The sequence below is a fragment of the Numida meleagris genome, chromosome 5, assembly GCF_002078875.1.
Source record: "Numida meleagris isolate 19003 breed g44 Domestic line chromosome 5, NumMel1.0, whole genome shotgun sequence".
Lineage (NCBI taxonomy): Eukaryota > Metazoa > Chordata > Aves > Galliformes > Numididae > Numida > Numida meleagris.
The window spans coordinates 30,024,057-30,039,060 of NC_034413.1; the positions used below are offsets into that span (position 1 = coordinate 30,024,057).

The following is a 15,004-nucleotide window of genomic DNA, read 5'->3' on the forward strand; positions in this document are numbered from 1 at the left end:
AAGGCCCTGCAGAGGGGTTATACCAAGTGCAAAAGGAGATGGCAGAACGCGTAATCATTTCTAGTCCTACCAATTCTCTTTGTAGCTAAGGGCAGACAGACACAGGACCAGTGAAATGGGATCTAGCAGAGTTAACCTTCTCTGTGTAGGCATTTGTAACAGTCATCCTTCTTGCTTTCACTTCTATTTTGTGCGTGCATTCATCAAGTTTAAAGGGATGACATCGGTCACTTTGCCACTTCAAAAGCAAGCTTCTTTCAGATATTCAGAGGATAATTTTAAAAAACCAGTAAAAGATACAGTGTTTTTTCTAATAAATGATCTAGTATACAACGCTACGTGTGCCAATAATGTCATTTGTATTGAAGGAACTCCAAGTACATCTATCGTTAAAAATTGTGCAATCGCAGCAGCCAAAGATGTCGAAATCGACATTCTACGGCAGTGGCAGTAATTTCAAAGACATGTGCCAAAATATGATTAATCGCAGTTCACTGGGTATTTTGATAGTAACAAAGGAAAATAGCTCACTGTAGAAAAACCATACGATCAATTAGGAATGCCATCAAGCACCACTATAAGCATAATCCTCTACTATTATGAATACCACAGCGCTTATATACCCAAATCATGTGCCAATATGGAGCATATATACAAAACAGACGGAAGATTAGAACCGTTAATAAGAGAGCATTTGGAAAAATGCATAAAATTGCTTTTTTTTTTTCCCTATGAAAAGCTCATCTGAGATGATGCACGTCTGAAGGAAGTATGAATCGCTGCATATTCAGACAGACAGCTGATCTGCATTTCTACCTGACCACATTTGGAAGGGGATGAAAAGAGGCAAAGAAAAATTCACAGCAGGTTCTTTCCATACTGCACGTACCGGTCAGACGTACAACAACCAGATGCAATGCCTTTGCAAGGAAATCAAGTCAAGCATTGCTCTGCTAGGACTGCAGCAGCCTGCCCCACCACATTGGTGCTGCGGCAGCCTGCCCCACCAGCACACTTGGCCGCATCCTGCTGAGCTTCATATAATTTTCTGTAGGTGATGCCTGACAAGTTACTGTTGGCTACAAATTCTGATGCAATCTCAACTCCGTAACTGCCTTTTCAGCAGGATGGAAGATAGTATCTTACCAGGAAGTAGACAAACATCAATGAAGTTCTCAGTACTTAATAAATAAACACACACAGTGATTCCATTTAACTGTTACTTCCAGTACAGTAAGGCTCCGAAAGATCTTGACAATGCAGTTCCCCTACAATCTTCAGTGAATTGCCCCAAATATTATTAATTCTCCATTTACAAATTAATTGCACCATGAGTTGGGGAGATTGGAAATAGATGATCTTTGAGGTCCTTTCCAACACAAGCCATTCTACGATTCCATGAGTCTTAAAAGATGACTGCCCACAAATACCTACCGGCCCTGTTTGCCAATAACAGTCAATGCTTTAATGGCTCTCAAACTAAAAAAAAATGCTTCTTATCCAGTATCAGCAGTAATAATTAGGTCTGTCCTAAGAAGTCTGCAGGACACACGCTGAAAGCTGAAGGCACTGTCCAGTCTTCAGGACTAAAACTATTAGCATCATGTCTCAGAATTTAGTTAAGGATCTCATCCGCCAAATTTGTAGCAGCTGTTTATGGAGGTACTGAGACCCCTTCATGAATACAATCCATTACTAAAAAGGTTCCTAAAAGAGAATGTATTTTGATGCATCTTCAAGCTATTCTTCCTATAGGCTACAAAGATACACCCCAAAATTTCGTAGTGCTTTTGATAATCTTGATGTGAAATGAAACTCGGCATTAAAAGTAATAAAAAAATGTTTTATGAATCATTACTTCAAGCACTGAAAGTAATACAAGTATTGCAGTCTAGAATAGTAAAAGTACCATAAGCAAACCACCCCTGGACAAATGGAAAAGCCAACACACTTTAGCTTGGTAACAGGCAGTTGGTTAGAGTAAAGTCATAGAATCATTTAGGTTGGAGAGACCACTAAAACCATCTAGTCCAATTATCAACCCATACCTGTGACTGCTCTAGACCATGTCACTCAGTGTGACATCCATCCTTTTCTGGAACACCTCCAAGGATGGTGACTCCACCACCTGCCTGGGCTATTCCAGTTGAGTATACCAAACTGCATGCAAATGTTGTTCTCTAAAAACAGATACACTCTTAAATGCATAACGAAAGTAAAAAATGAAATCTATAGAGCACATTAATGGATTTGGGTTGTATTCATATCAATATATAGCTTTGTTATTCTTTCAAAATAGCTAAATTCATCAACCAACTATAATAAGTACTATTTGGCTCATTTCAGGATTCAGCTAAGTGTTTCAAAGGCATCTGTTCAGCCAGCCCTACAACACAGTATTTTACTCTTACCGTGATGGTACTGGTACAATCTGTAGCAATGCAGTGTATGCATTAAAAATCCCAGTGAGGCCCTTCAATGAATTACATAAGAATTTTTCAAAACCATCTAGAACTAAAGCCCCAAACAGAAATATAATTGTGCATCATTTATTAAAAGAAATGAGGTACTCACCCAGTGAGTTAGTCTCAGAACTGATGAGAAATTTCAAATTGAAATACTCAAGATTTTCTCAGAATGATGTATTATACATAAGAACAGTTCATTTTTCCTTAAACTGTTCTGTTCAAAAATCGAATATTGAGAAATTTCATGCAAATTTGACAACTATTTAACTAATGGACCAAGTCCTTTTCATAAAGCAATAAAAATGGAACACAAAAGCAGCTAATAAAAGATCAAAAAGCTTAATAAAATACTTCTTTCCACCCATGACTGGTGTAGATCTATGACAGTCAGTAGACAAAAAATAAACACTATATCTTTATTTGTGTTAATAATTCACCTATCTGTAAACAAGAAGTCAGACTTATTCAGGGTCAGCTGAGGTCAGCCATGTTCCTCCAGTAAAATATTAATTACCACTAAAGGATATTATTTTCAAACAAAGACTCATTCCCTAATCAATGGAATAAAACCACCTGAACTGAGACTAATGGATTATTTTGACTGCTTACAAAGTCAATCTAATGAATTTTTCCAGAATTGTTTAGGTTCCTGAAGACTTTACTTAGCTCTGAATTGACAGTTCTTAGCATTACGTTGACTCGCTTTCAGGTATTAAAATGTTGTTTTTATTTAAGTGCTTTACACCTGCAGCGCATGCTAAAATATTTAAGATAAATCATCTTAAAGAATTACCAATAGCGACTGCTGAAGAAACCCCTATGCTTTACTTCAAGAAAGAATGCATATGACAAAAAAATCCATGTGATGTTATGTCCTTTCCCCATTCACGTGCACACTCCATGCAGCAGAAAGCAAAGCATTGTACAACCACACATGTAACAATATAGCTGCTTTTCAATACTTAATGATTGTTCTAAATGGCTTCAGTGTTGTTCATAATTTGCTTCAGACAGACATCATCCCTGCAAGATGCACATTGCAAAGAATAAATGCAAACATCTTCAGTTTAAGCTTTTGCTTTTTTTTCTCAAGAAGACCCTGGAAGTTCATTTTGGCACATCCAGCCCTTGACTCCGCTTCCTGATGTGGCCCAGGGCCAAGAGGATGTCGCTATGAGGGCAGGAAGAAGGAAGTGGTTAAACAACACACTCCCACAGCCCTACCGCCCCAGCACCTTGAACCCCTTACAGGTGACTGTCAAAAGCAAAGTAACCGCAGACTGTGGACACCGAGGATATGAAATAAAGATTGCACCCCAGCGAGCATCCCCATGCAGGCTGAGTACCTGGAGCAGGCAGGCAGCTCCTGAACTACTTTCCCATGTTTCTCTTTTTCCACAAACTAATATAAATTAAAAATACCAGATGAACATTGTCAAGTCACAGCTGGAACAACCTAGGCACTACCGGAAGCTGCTGTGGAGATTTTGTCTTTTTGTGGCTCACAAGAACCTATTATATGATGAAGAAAACACAGACTTAAATGCATTGTGAAGAAGTCATTTCTAGTGTTTTATCATCTACGACAAAGAAGAAAGGCAGTCTTTTGCTACAAGTGCTCAAATTAGTCTGCTTTAGTGCAGCTGAAAGCCTGCAACAGCTGCCAGCAAAATAACTTTCTGTTAATGACAGCTAACTACTGAGCTCTCCTGCTTTAAAAGCTTTTTTCAAACGCTGAGCACTAAGAGCACAGAATGGTGCACTGAAATCAAAATATAATAAACAAGAAATGATAAATTCTATTCAGGTACAGATGCATAACAGTAATAAATGAGAGATTCATTCACAAGCACTTAATCACCTATACAGTATGGTTTTGTATAATGTGGTGGGAGCATGAGTGTGTGCACATGGCCCAAGGGACAGAGCTTGCTGATCTCGCTGAAATTTGGGGGAGATGGGAGGCAAGCAAAAGAACAGAAAAGGGGAGGTAGTAACACTGTCCCCTTCAACAGCAGTGAGAGAATGGCTAGACTCGTTGTGAAACCATATCTGTAACGAATTGAGCTAGAAGTCTGTTAGCTTTTTTGTTGGTTTGAACCCTTTTATTGAGCAGAGCATTTGAAAAATTACTGCCATTGCACTACCGAGCTCCAATTCTGAGCTGCAGAGTGAGATTTTAAAATTTTTTTTCCAAGCTCTATCAAAATCACACAAAGATGACAACATTTTTCCTCCCAACAACATACCAGCAACCAAGGAAACAAAATGACCCCGTGATTTGAAGAACTATCATTTTCTTCAACTCAATTTCCTCATTAACCCTAATACTAACATCTTGTTTCACACCATCAGGGTTCAAAGGACTGAAGTCTTCCACAACCCTTGTTATCAATTCCATTTGAAGATCCCTCAGCCTGGTTATTGGATCTCAAAATTGTGAAAGATCATACCTGTGGACAAGACCTGCTGCTGCTGCTGTGGAAATTCCCAGAAATCATGAGGATATTGTTTTCTGGGTACCTGCTCTGTAGTAGGCTGAGAAGCTAAAATTCAGCAGTATGGTCCTAACAAGACAAAAGCTGTGGAGTCATTCCAAAGAAAAGATGACCTTAGAGGAAATGGCTGCCTTGTTGCTGTAGTAGGGCACAAAGCCCAAAAGTACCCAAACAGTAATGTACAAGCAAGGGAAATGATTTTTCAGAAAATGCCTTGCATTGTGGTGGGTTCTCCACACTGCTCTATGTCGAAGGCGTGTATTAAGAGAGCACGTCATGGGTTTCACAACAACACCCAGCATAAGCTGCTGGAATTCTGGGAAAATAGGGAAAGAAACTCATAAAACTCTAATTATGCCTTCAGTAAGTCATCTTACTCAAGTCAGCATGAAGAGAGCAGTGCTTCAGTACTGCACAGCTGACATGTCATTAATGCACAGAAGCAGCAGTGGAGATTTTAGCAGTGGGTGGCTTTCAAAATTAGCTGCCAAGCGGATTTGACAGGTGTAAAACCCAGCTGCTCCTCCCTGCTATCTCAAGAAAAAGACCAAGCTGTTGCTTGTAGATGGAGGTCTTCTGGCACAGCTCTGCTCATCCTGGGCAGCCACCACTCGGATGGAGGACACGTACCATGCTGACATCCTTCTCTTGCTGTACAGCTTCTCAACAGGTATGGGTCAAGAGACTTTATTATTATTTTTAAACACAAATATGTGCGCATGTATTTGAATATATGCATAAATACATATAAAACATATACTTCTATAGTATATTAAGTTATCACTTACATAAACAGCAACAAACAGACTGTGAGCGACCAGAGAGATGTACAAAAGGCGCTGCAAGCATTCAGTCTTTCCTCCAAATCACAGAATTGCAGGAGTTAGAAAGGTCCTCCGGAGATGATCTAGTCCAATCCTCCAAGTCCCACACTTTGGAAGCTGACTTTCCTAAACACTATGCTGAAACAGCCAACAGCATCCACTTGCCTATATTCTCTCACCACCGCATCCCCAAAGTTGATCTGATTCTTCTAGTTCAAAGTAGATGAGATGGATCTAGAGAGCTACAAAGCCATTAATTTTTCTCAGCACTAATGGAATATTTGTTCTCATAAACACTATGAAAAAAATCAAGGACTGAAACATCCCAGTCAATCCCAGAGGACACAGCATGGCTTTTTGCTTTTATGTCTGATGAAGCTGTGGAAGGGGCCAACACTGATGCTGTACGTGTGAACGCAGCTCAGATACATTTACATCAGCTTTGAGCAAGCTGATGGGGATTGCAATGGGAGCATAACCACAGCGGTACATGTTTCAGCACCCATTATAAAACCAGTATGCATGCAGGTATCCTGCACCAAGTTCCCTGCAGCTGAACTGTCCAGCTTGATGATGGAACCTTATGAAATTCGATTTGTGACCTCTACAGAAACACATACAAATTACCATCAACATTTCACTGCTGCCTTTTGAGCAAGTGCAAGCGACAGCAGCATGGTCAACTGGGAGTACCGCTTAATGCTACAGCTGAAGGATGCTACACAGAACACTGCTATTTGTTTTGGGTAATCCTTGGAGAGCAAGACGAAATGCTTTACCAGCAGGACGCAACCTGAAGGACAGAGACTGCAGGATGCTGTGACCACTAAAGCAGCTTTCTCTAGAGGACCTGCCCAAATGGCAGCTCTATGATCAAAATGACTTGTGGTGCTGTTATCTCAAGGCTAACTTCTAAAACAAAACACCCTATTTTATATAGAATTCTGGCACTTCTGCGTATGAATTTGACATTAAAAACAATTCACTGCACTGAACTCAATTACAAAAAGCAGTCTACATTTTTAACATAGGGAAGTATGCTTTTACAAAACTAAATACTCTCAAAAACTGGTCCCCATTACTTAGAATCTTGAAATTAACAAGAATAAAGTAAAACAAAAAAAGTACAAGCTCGCCATTGACAATACATTAAGACAACATCTTTGGAACAAGGAATTGTATGCAGTAGGGTGAAGTGAACAAAAAGTACAAGGGACACAGACAAACCTTCCCCTGCAGCATGTTTTTCCACTCCATCACTCTCTCCCACAGTGGGAGGCTGCAGGACAACACCCGTATTTCACAATGGGACGTCTGGGGAGATGGATATCAGTCTACAGCTGTTCATGTGGGGCATGTCCTGGGAAGGTAATGGCCTCTGCTGAGCAGCCTGCATGGAGAGCATCGGCTACCAATAAGCAGCAGTTTAAAAAAGCCCGTGCCAAAGTACACAGGCGGGATGTGGTACTGCCTGAGACATTTATGTTCTGTGGGAATATTACAGTAACACACTCTCCAACAAAATAATCTTTGAACCATCTCCAAGTGCTGTTTCTGAGTGTTACTGTCTTTCACAATGCAGAAAAAATCAGGTCATTGCTGCTGTGCTGAGTCAGTTACTTCAATTTTCTCTTCCTCAATCTCTAAACTGTCTTAAATCTCTCCTACAAAGCTGACAATTTCCAAGCATGTTCTCCTCTGTTGCACGTATCTCATCACAACTCCATACTAGCAGGTATACAAGCACCGGATTTTGGATGCAGAGAATGGAGAAGCTGAAAAAAAATCCACTAGTAGTTTTGATTGGTATTCCTGGGAGCAATAGCACTTCTTTCCCTCAAATTTGAAAAAACTCCGATCTTTCATGAATTCTTAGGCCTCTGGAGAACAAGACTTCTCTCTGCCTTACTTTCCATATACGTAGCAACCTCCTCTGTGAACTTATTCCATCTTACCACAGAATATTTGGAATGCCTGATGATGACTTAATTGTGGTATCTACCAGCACATACTTCTATTTTGCCTTGTCCAGAGGCAGAAGAGGCTGTCATGAAATGTGTTAAAACACAGAGGGCAAGTCGGTGCCATCTACAGGAACTTGAAGGGGACCGGTCTGATTCATGGGACCACCATATAAAAGAGAAACTTGCTAAAAACATTAAAATTAGACCATTGGGAGAAGAAAGAAAACAAATTCCTGAGAGACTGAAAAGGCTGTAGTGCATCACAGTATAGAAAAGAACAAACAAGGGACCTGTCCTACTTGCCATCATCATGCCAAAAATAAATAATTCCATTTTTCTCCAGAATATCTGGAAGCTCTGTAGAAGGTGGTTGTCTGAACTGTACTTTTTCCTCTTGAGTGGTGACACAAATGCCATTAAGCTGACACCGTATAAGCATTTGCTTCATAATCCAACACAATCAAGCCATCTGAAGCAGAGCGCACTTAGGCGGAAGGATTCTGCAACAGGCAGCTGGGGCAGGAAAGGGGGAAGGCTGCATGAGGTCAGAGCATGAGTCTGCCCTTCACATGACCACAAACACTCCTACTCCTCAGTTTTACCACAAAGTAACTCAGCACACAGTTGGCACATGAACACATAGGTTCGCCACACCTCACCAAAACAAATGCATAGTATACCACTTGACAAACTCCTTCTGTAAGGCAACCTCCTCATCAGCACAAGGCTCAGACTGCTGGCCTAGGTCCCACAGGTGCCACTGGCACTGTTTACTGTAAACCAACTGCAGATTCTCACCATGCAGAAGAGTTACTGAGCGCATGTGAAGACCGACATTGTTCCTGGCTTTGTTATAAGCCTGGCTGGGGCCCTGTATTCTTGCAGAGCTCTGGACAGAGTCCCAGGAAAGATTGTTCTCAAGCCACTGGTTTAGCAATGACTTCACTTGTTCCAAGAAAAAGTCAGGCAAACAGACATACACTTTTTTTTAGTGGGCTGGGGAATTGAGTCGTCCCTGCAGCCATTCTCCCTCAGGCAATGAGCACATTCAGGATCTCCTAATTAAGCACATTTTAGCTTATATTAAAATTCAAATATACTCTTCAGAAATATACCACTGGAGTAGAAACAGTTCTTGCCGTATGCCAGCCTTGAAACTGGCAGTGATACAGTCACTGCAGGATTTTATATTAGCTGAGATCATAGGGCACATATCTTGGTTTGACAAGGTAAGTACTGTAAAGCTAGCGAAGCACAGCCTCCACATTCAAACCATTAGAGAATTAGTGTGGATTCTTCTGATTTATTATACATGAATTTATACTGAATTCAAAAGCAAACTCTGGACACGGCACTGTTTTATTTATAGGTATAAAGGGTAGGCACCACACTCTTAACAAAACAAGCCATACCCAGAAGAGCACACAAAACCCTTGACCAACCACCTCTGCCTGTATGCAACCTTCCCAGGTACCCAGCCCTGCCCTTCCAGCTTAAGGAACCACTCCCCCACTTTTCATTGTATTTGTCTCAGTCAAATTATTCCCTCTTCTGGCTTCTACCCTGCAGAAGATTGCCAGTTTCTTCCAAAAGGAAAACTGCCAAAATAAAGAATAGCTTTCCTTCCCCTATTCTACAATAGTCTCTTCCTTTCCGTTTGCATGTGCAGAAGTTTCTCATGTGTTCTCCCATTCAATGCATTTGCTTTCCCTTATCTCCAATTACAATCCTTCCCTATCCACTCTTGGCTCCTTTACCTCAACATACAAACTTGCCATAATCTATCCATCTTAAACTCATTTAATCTTAATTGCTTTTTCAATTATCCTTCTTCCCTTATTTTCTTTCCAAGATGATGGAAAAGTCCCTCAAAATGGCTGTCTAAAAATTCCTTTATTTCTATCCACAGACCTTCAATGATAAACTTTCATTTCATCATCTTATTGACATTTCCAATACTTTTCCATAGCAAAGCTTCCTCTTCCTTAAAAATATAAAGTTGATGCTATCAAAGAAACCCCACAATTTAGTTTTCCACCTTGGTGTGCTCTCTTAGTCTATCACCTTTAACTTTCTTCCACATTATTTTATCATTCTCTGAAAGCGTCTCTAGTTGATTCTGCCCTTAATTTGCTCTTTTTCTCTCTCTACACTTTATTTTTATGTTCAGTTAGAGGGAGAATAACTAAATTCAAATTGACAGCTCACAGAAGCATCTTGTTTTGACCATATGAGTATCTTGGCTCCCCATTGTCACCCTGCCCACACACTCACATCCACCTCCCTTGCTGGCTGCTAAGAAGATGCCATCACAGCCTTAAGCCTCCAGACTTAAGTGTACAATAGGTGTGACTGTATCACTGACCTGAAATATCCTAATAACCAGACTATTTCTAAATCAGGGAGAATGATTTATTCCCTGTAAAATACAACTATTCTCTTCCACCCACAAACAAAAAAAAAAATTATCTGTCATCTCAATTTCTTCAAAGTTGTTTTCAGAGGAATTCAAAAGCAATTTTGCCTCATTCCCCAGGTACTGGTAATTCCTCTAGTCCAACACCTTGAGTCTGTCACTCTTTATTTGTATCTTCTATTTATAGCCCCCTTGTTTACTAAACTAAGCTGATGCCTTCAATTGCAATACTTTATACAAGCTACTTTTCCTAATCCTTCAATGTGGAAAGACATACTAATTTCTACTACCCACTTGTTACATTTTCAAAATCCATGTTTTTTCTTCATGCTATGCCATCGGCTGAGAAGGTTTCTTCTGCACTGACATCTGTACAGCATCTCCATTAGTTACTTGCAAACACTCTTCCCTGATACCCAGGGCTACATTTATGCTTGACATCACTTGTCACTGTTTTCTTTATGCTTCTCTCCTTACCTGCATTGACTTTGACTTATTATATTGCCTGTAAGATCTCTAAGATAGGGATAGTCTTTTCTTCTGAGCTTGTACTGCACCCAGAACAGCTGAGCACTCTTGAGCTCAGAAATGCTATGGTTAATGCTGCCTGCATTCTTGTAAAGCTATTTATGAGGCAGTGCCATCACAGCTTCCCTTCTGCAAGCACTGGCAGACCATGCGGTGAGCGTACGCCTGTCGTGCTCCAGAGGCAGCTCCCAGCTACAGCGGGCAGCCAGGCAGCCCAGGGCTTCTCCGCTCTGTCCACAAAAACCATCTCACAAGAAGGAAAAGCATCTGATCACAGCATAAATGCACTGTGACATTACACTTCCCTTATTTTACAGCAGGTTTTCAGAGATAGTTAGCCGTTATCGTCAGCCATCCCAATACAATGAAACATGTTGCCACCAAGTGGGACTCCAGGCTCATTTGCTGAAAATTTACCAGGAATTAATGTGGCAGTATCAAAAAGGATAATCTAATGGAAAAAGACACTGAATTCAGGGGAGAATCCATCCCTGCCTCTGTTAGCAAATTTCTAAACAAGGAAAAAGAGGCAGTAGTTCACGTTTCCTCACTTTCTTAGCACCTGGCCCAAGAGCATACAACCTCAGAACACAGCTAAACAAGGTCAGCGGAAGCAGTGCTTTCACTAACAGCCACACTACAGGCATTCAAATTATTACATGTAATGACCAAGCTGAACTCCAGCAATTTCATATGTGAAGTGGAGATTACAGTGCATCTCACAATTGAATAATAAAAGAAATTGGTAATTGTGAAGTACACAGTGATGACTCCCTACAGAACAGCCCACAGAAATTACAGACCTTGCATTCTGATCAAGTTTGAATACAACCCAGTAAATACAGAGTATGTTGATCAAAGAAGAGAAAAACAAAAGGTGGTTAGCATCTAAATAAACAAGCACTTTCCATTTATTATGTTTCGCAAGGTAACGACCCCATAGCATGTACTACATGAACATACTTAAATATTGCATTGCTGCATATATATTGGTACCCAAAATAAACTGCACCAGAAACTCTTATTTTGGCATTTAATAAGAAGACAAGATAGTCAAGTACATGAATAATTTTTCAATATATTTGCATTGCTGGGAAAGGTTGAGACTTTTCATTTAGTACCTATGGCAAGACAACTTTTCTAAAACACATCTGCCGTGAGGACTTAACACTAAAGTGCAGATACTCCCCTCGATGTTGTGCGGCCAACATTTCTACAGCCTTTTGCATTGCTTCTCTAATTTTAAGAAGTCTTGTTCTAACTTAAAAATGCCCTTTCATAGAGGTCACATGCTGCACCACAGTGTTCAGACAGGCTGTAAACAAAGAACACAGGATGGCAATCTGAGCACTCTCCCTGCTCCCCAAGCCCTGGTGGGCTCAGTGCAGCTCTCGATAAGGAGCAGAACTTCGGGAGGGCTCCATGAAGGTATCTGCTCTAATCTGAGTTAATATTCTGTATCTGCACTTCCCCTTCAAGAAGGGTTTTCCGGAATAGGGAAGGATGACTAGAGAGCTTGACACAGAAAACAACTGTTTGAACATTTGCAAGCAGGCCAAGCACAAATGCTGAGAACTTGTCATCTTACCATCTGGAAACTGTGCCCTAACAAGCTACCAAGCCCCACATTGGGTTATATGGTTTGAATTTTTTATTTTTTATTTTTTAGTGTAAAAGCAGGAGGTAGACCTTGTACAGACCTTTCTTCCCAGTCCCATCAGCTACCTCAAGAACTTAAACATTAAAGCAAGAATTTAAAAAACAGTTGATAAAACAGGGATGGAAGGAGAAAAGTTTCTGCCTTCAGCTAGATCAGATGAAGTTTGGAAAAGTCTTTAGTGAGAAGAAAGTGCAAGCGAAACATGTTCACGCATCAGTAAAGACATGCTTTTATCTTGGTGACAGGATCACCAACTAAACTAGAAAACCTTCCAGAAAGATACCTCTTCTAAGTCCAAGAAGAATCTCCATACCCTAGAGGGTAAGACTAAAGGCATGTGAAATAATCAAGTACACAGATACTGTATTCCAACTTGCTAGCAGATTTTAAAATACTCATCTCAATTAGGGAGACATGGGTGGTATCAAAGAGCAAGTGACATTACTCTGCAAAACTAAAAATTCTCACTCAAAGGTATATACACTAAGATGAAACCGAAAATTTGCTTGTACAAGGAAGTATCTCAAAGAGCTTGAACATCCAAAATTTTACCATGTTTTACACATTAACACAAACATACAAGGTAAATCAAGAAGGAATAATAAGCAGAGGCAAGTCTCATCCTAAACCATCTCTTCCCACAGCATGCTCCCTTGAACAGCCTGCCTCACCATACTCAGAACAGTGGTTCTAACCACAGCTCCAGAGAAACAGCCATGCATTTCAGAAAGTCCTCAGAGACAAGAACATGAAGGAAATAATTAAATGAGGCACCCAGCTAAAATCTAGAGGAAAAAAATCTCATCTAAATCCACTACAAGTATAAATTTCTGAAAAGCCAGGACTGAAGTTGCAGAGCTTCACATTAAACGTGTCTAAAATGTTCCCTTCCTCAGCATTTTAAGGAATGTGGTGGAGCTCCCCTTTCACCTGACAATCTGAGAGAAACCTTCCACAACTTTCTATAAATGAACAACACCAATAGTTCCTAAAGCCTCAGATCCATTTGAATCTTCTGATGATCAGTGGGGGTGGTGAGGCCTGGGATAGGTTGCCCAGAGACATGGTGGATGCCCCACCCCTGGAGACTTTCAAGGGGAGGCTGGACCAGGCCCTGGGCAACCTGACCTAGCTGTGGATGCCCCTGTTCATTGCAGGGAATTTGAAAGGTCCCTTCCAACTCTAAGGATTCTATGATTCTAAGATTTTTACAGTACTTAAAGTGTTCTTGGGAAAAAAAGAAGGGGGGAGGGGAGTACACATTTATTCCTCATAGGATTATCTCATCAGATCCTTGGTATTCATCAGATCTACCTAAAGATGCGTCAACAACAAACACAACCTCCAAACAATTCTCAGCAGCTCTATGCTTGGGCGTCAATCCAAAGAAGAGTCACAAGTATCACCTCATAAGCCAGGAGAGCAATTGTCACTTTATTGATCTTTCTTCACTTTTCTCATCTTTCTGACCTTTGATCTAAATATTAGATATGCTCAACTCCCATAAAGAAGGTGTTACAAGCTTAGGGGCTTCTTTTCCATCTTAGTTTCAATCCTCCACAGAACAGAAGAGGTGTTGCTATTAAGTTAATATTTATTAGATGCTCCAACCGTGTAAAGTGCCATTAGTTCTACTCTGTCACTCAGACTAGTTTTGCAGTGCTTTAAGTTGATTTAAAAACAAGTCTGAGTGACTTGTCACATCACATCCACCCTCTCAACACAAACATGGTTTATTAGTATTTTCTTACCCTTTTCTAACCCTCCTCCCTCTCCACGCTCACCACATTCCATGACCACCACCACTAAAGTAAACCAGCCGGTTTCCTGAGAAGCATAGCTTTAGAGACATTAAAATAGTTCAATAGACGGGACTGTTGAAGCGTCTTACCAATGCAGGCCATTGAATTTGTTTGATCTTTGATCCCTGAGTCTGGCTTGGGTCCTTTCTTTTCGCCCAGACCAGCTGGTACTCCACCAAGAAGGTTGCAAAATCTTCATAAACTTTAACCCATTCTCGCTTTTCCCATTCAAGGTCATCAAATTCCACATATACCTGGAGGAATTTAAAAACAGGAAAAGGTACATGTTATTACTTGTACACAGAATGGATGCATCTACATGTACTTTTGAAAGCATGTGTTTTAAAATTTCATGTAAGAGCTTCGTATTACCCCTTTTACTGTTACGGTATTAAAATGACAATTCAATCAGTTCCTGCACCACAAAAGAAATGTATTTTTTTCAGCAGAGCACGTGTGCTGAAGAGATGAAGAGTTCATCTGCCAAAACATAGCTGTTAATGTTGGGTGCCTTATCCTGTGATTGAGAAGTGTGACACTAAATACTTACTACTATATTTCAATAAGTTTTGAGAACAATTCCTATTATCTGTTCAAATATTTATTATACTTAATGCAAACTAATCAACCAAACAAAAAACACTGTTTCAAGGATTAAAAGAAAAAAAAAGCAGTCAGTTGGAAGAGAACCAGAAAGAACACCATAAGCCCTGTGGTGCTCTGCGCACCTGCAACACACGGGTCTTAACTCCCTGCTCCACCAGCAGAAGCCGCTCGGTACTCTGCCATTTGCACCCTTATGGGATCCCACTCCTTCTGGGTTAATAAATAAATAAATAAATTC

General features: G+C 40.4%; 1 protein-coding gene across 1 annotated transcript in view; it reads right to left on the reverse strand.

Moving 5' to 3' along the window:
• JMJD1C (jumonji domain containing 1C) overlaps positions 1–15,004 on the reverse strand; it is a 147,952-nt gene that overhangs the window by 87,152 nt on the left and 45,796 nt on the right. Inside the window, exon 2 of the mRNA XM_021399569.1 lies at positions 14,250–14,414. The gene's annotated coding sequence lies outside the window, so the exon portion shown is untranslated. The remainder of the gene's footprint in view (positions 1–14,249; positions 14,415–15,004) is intronic.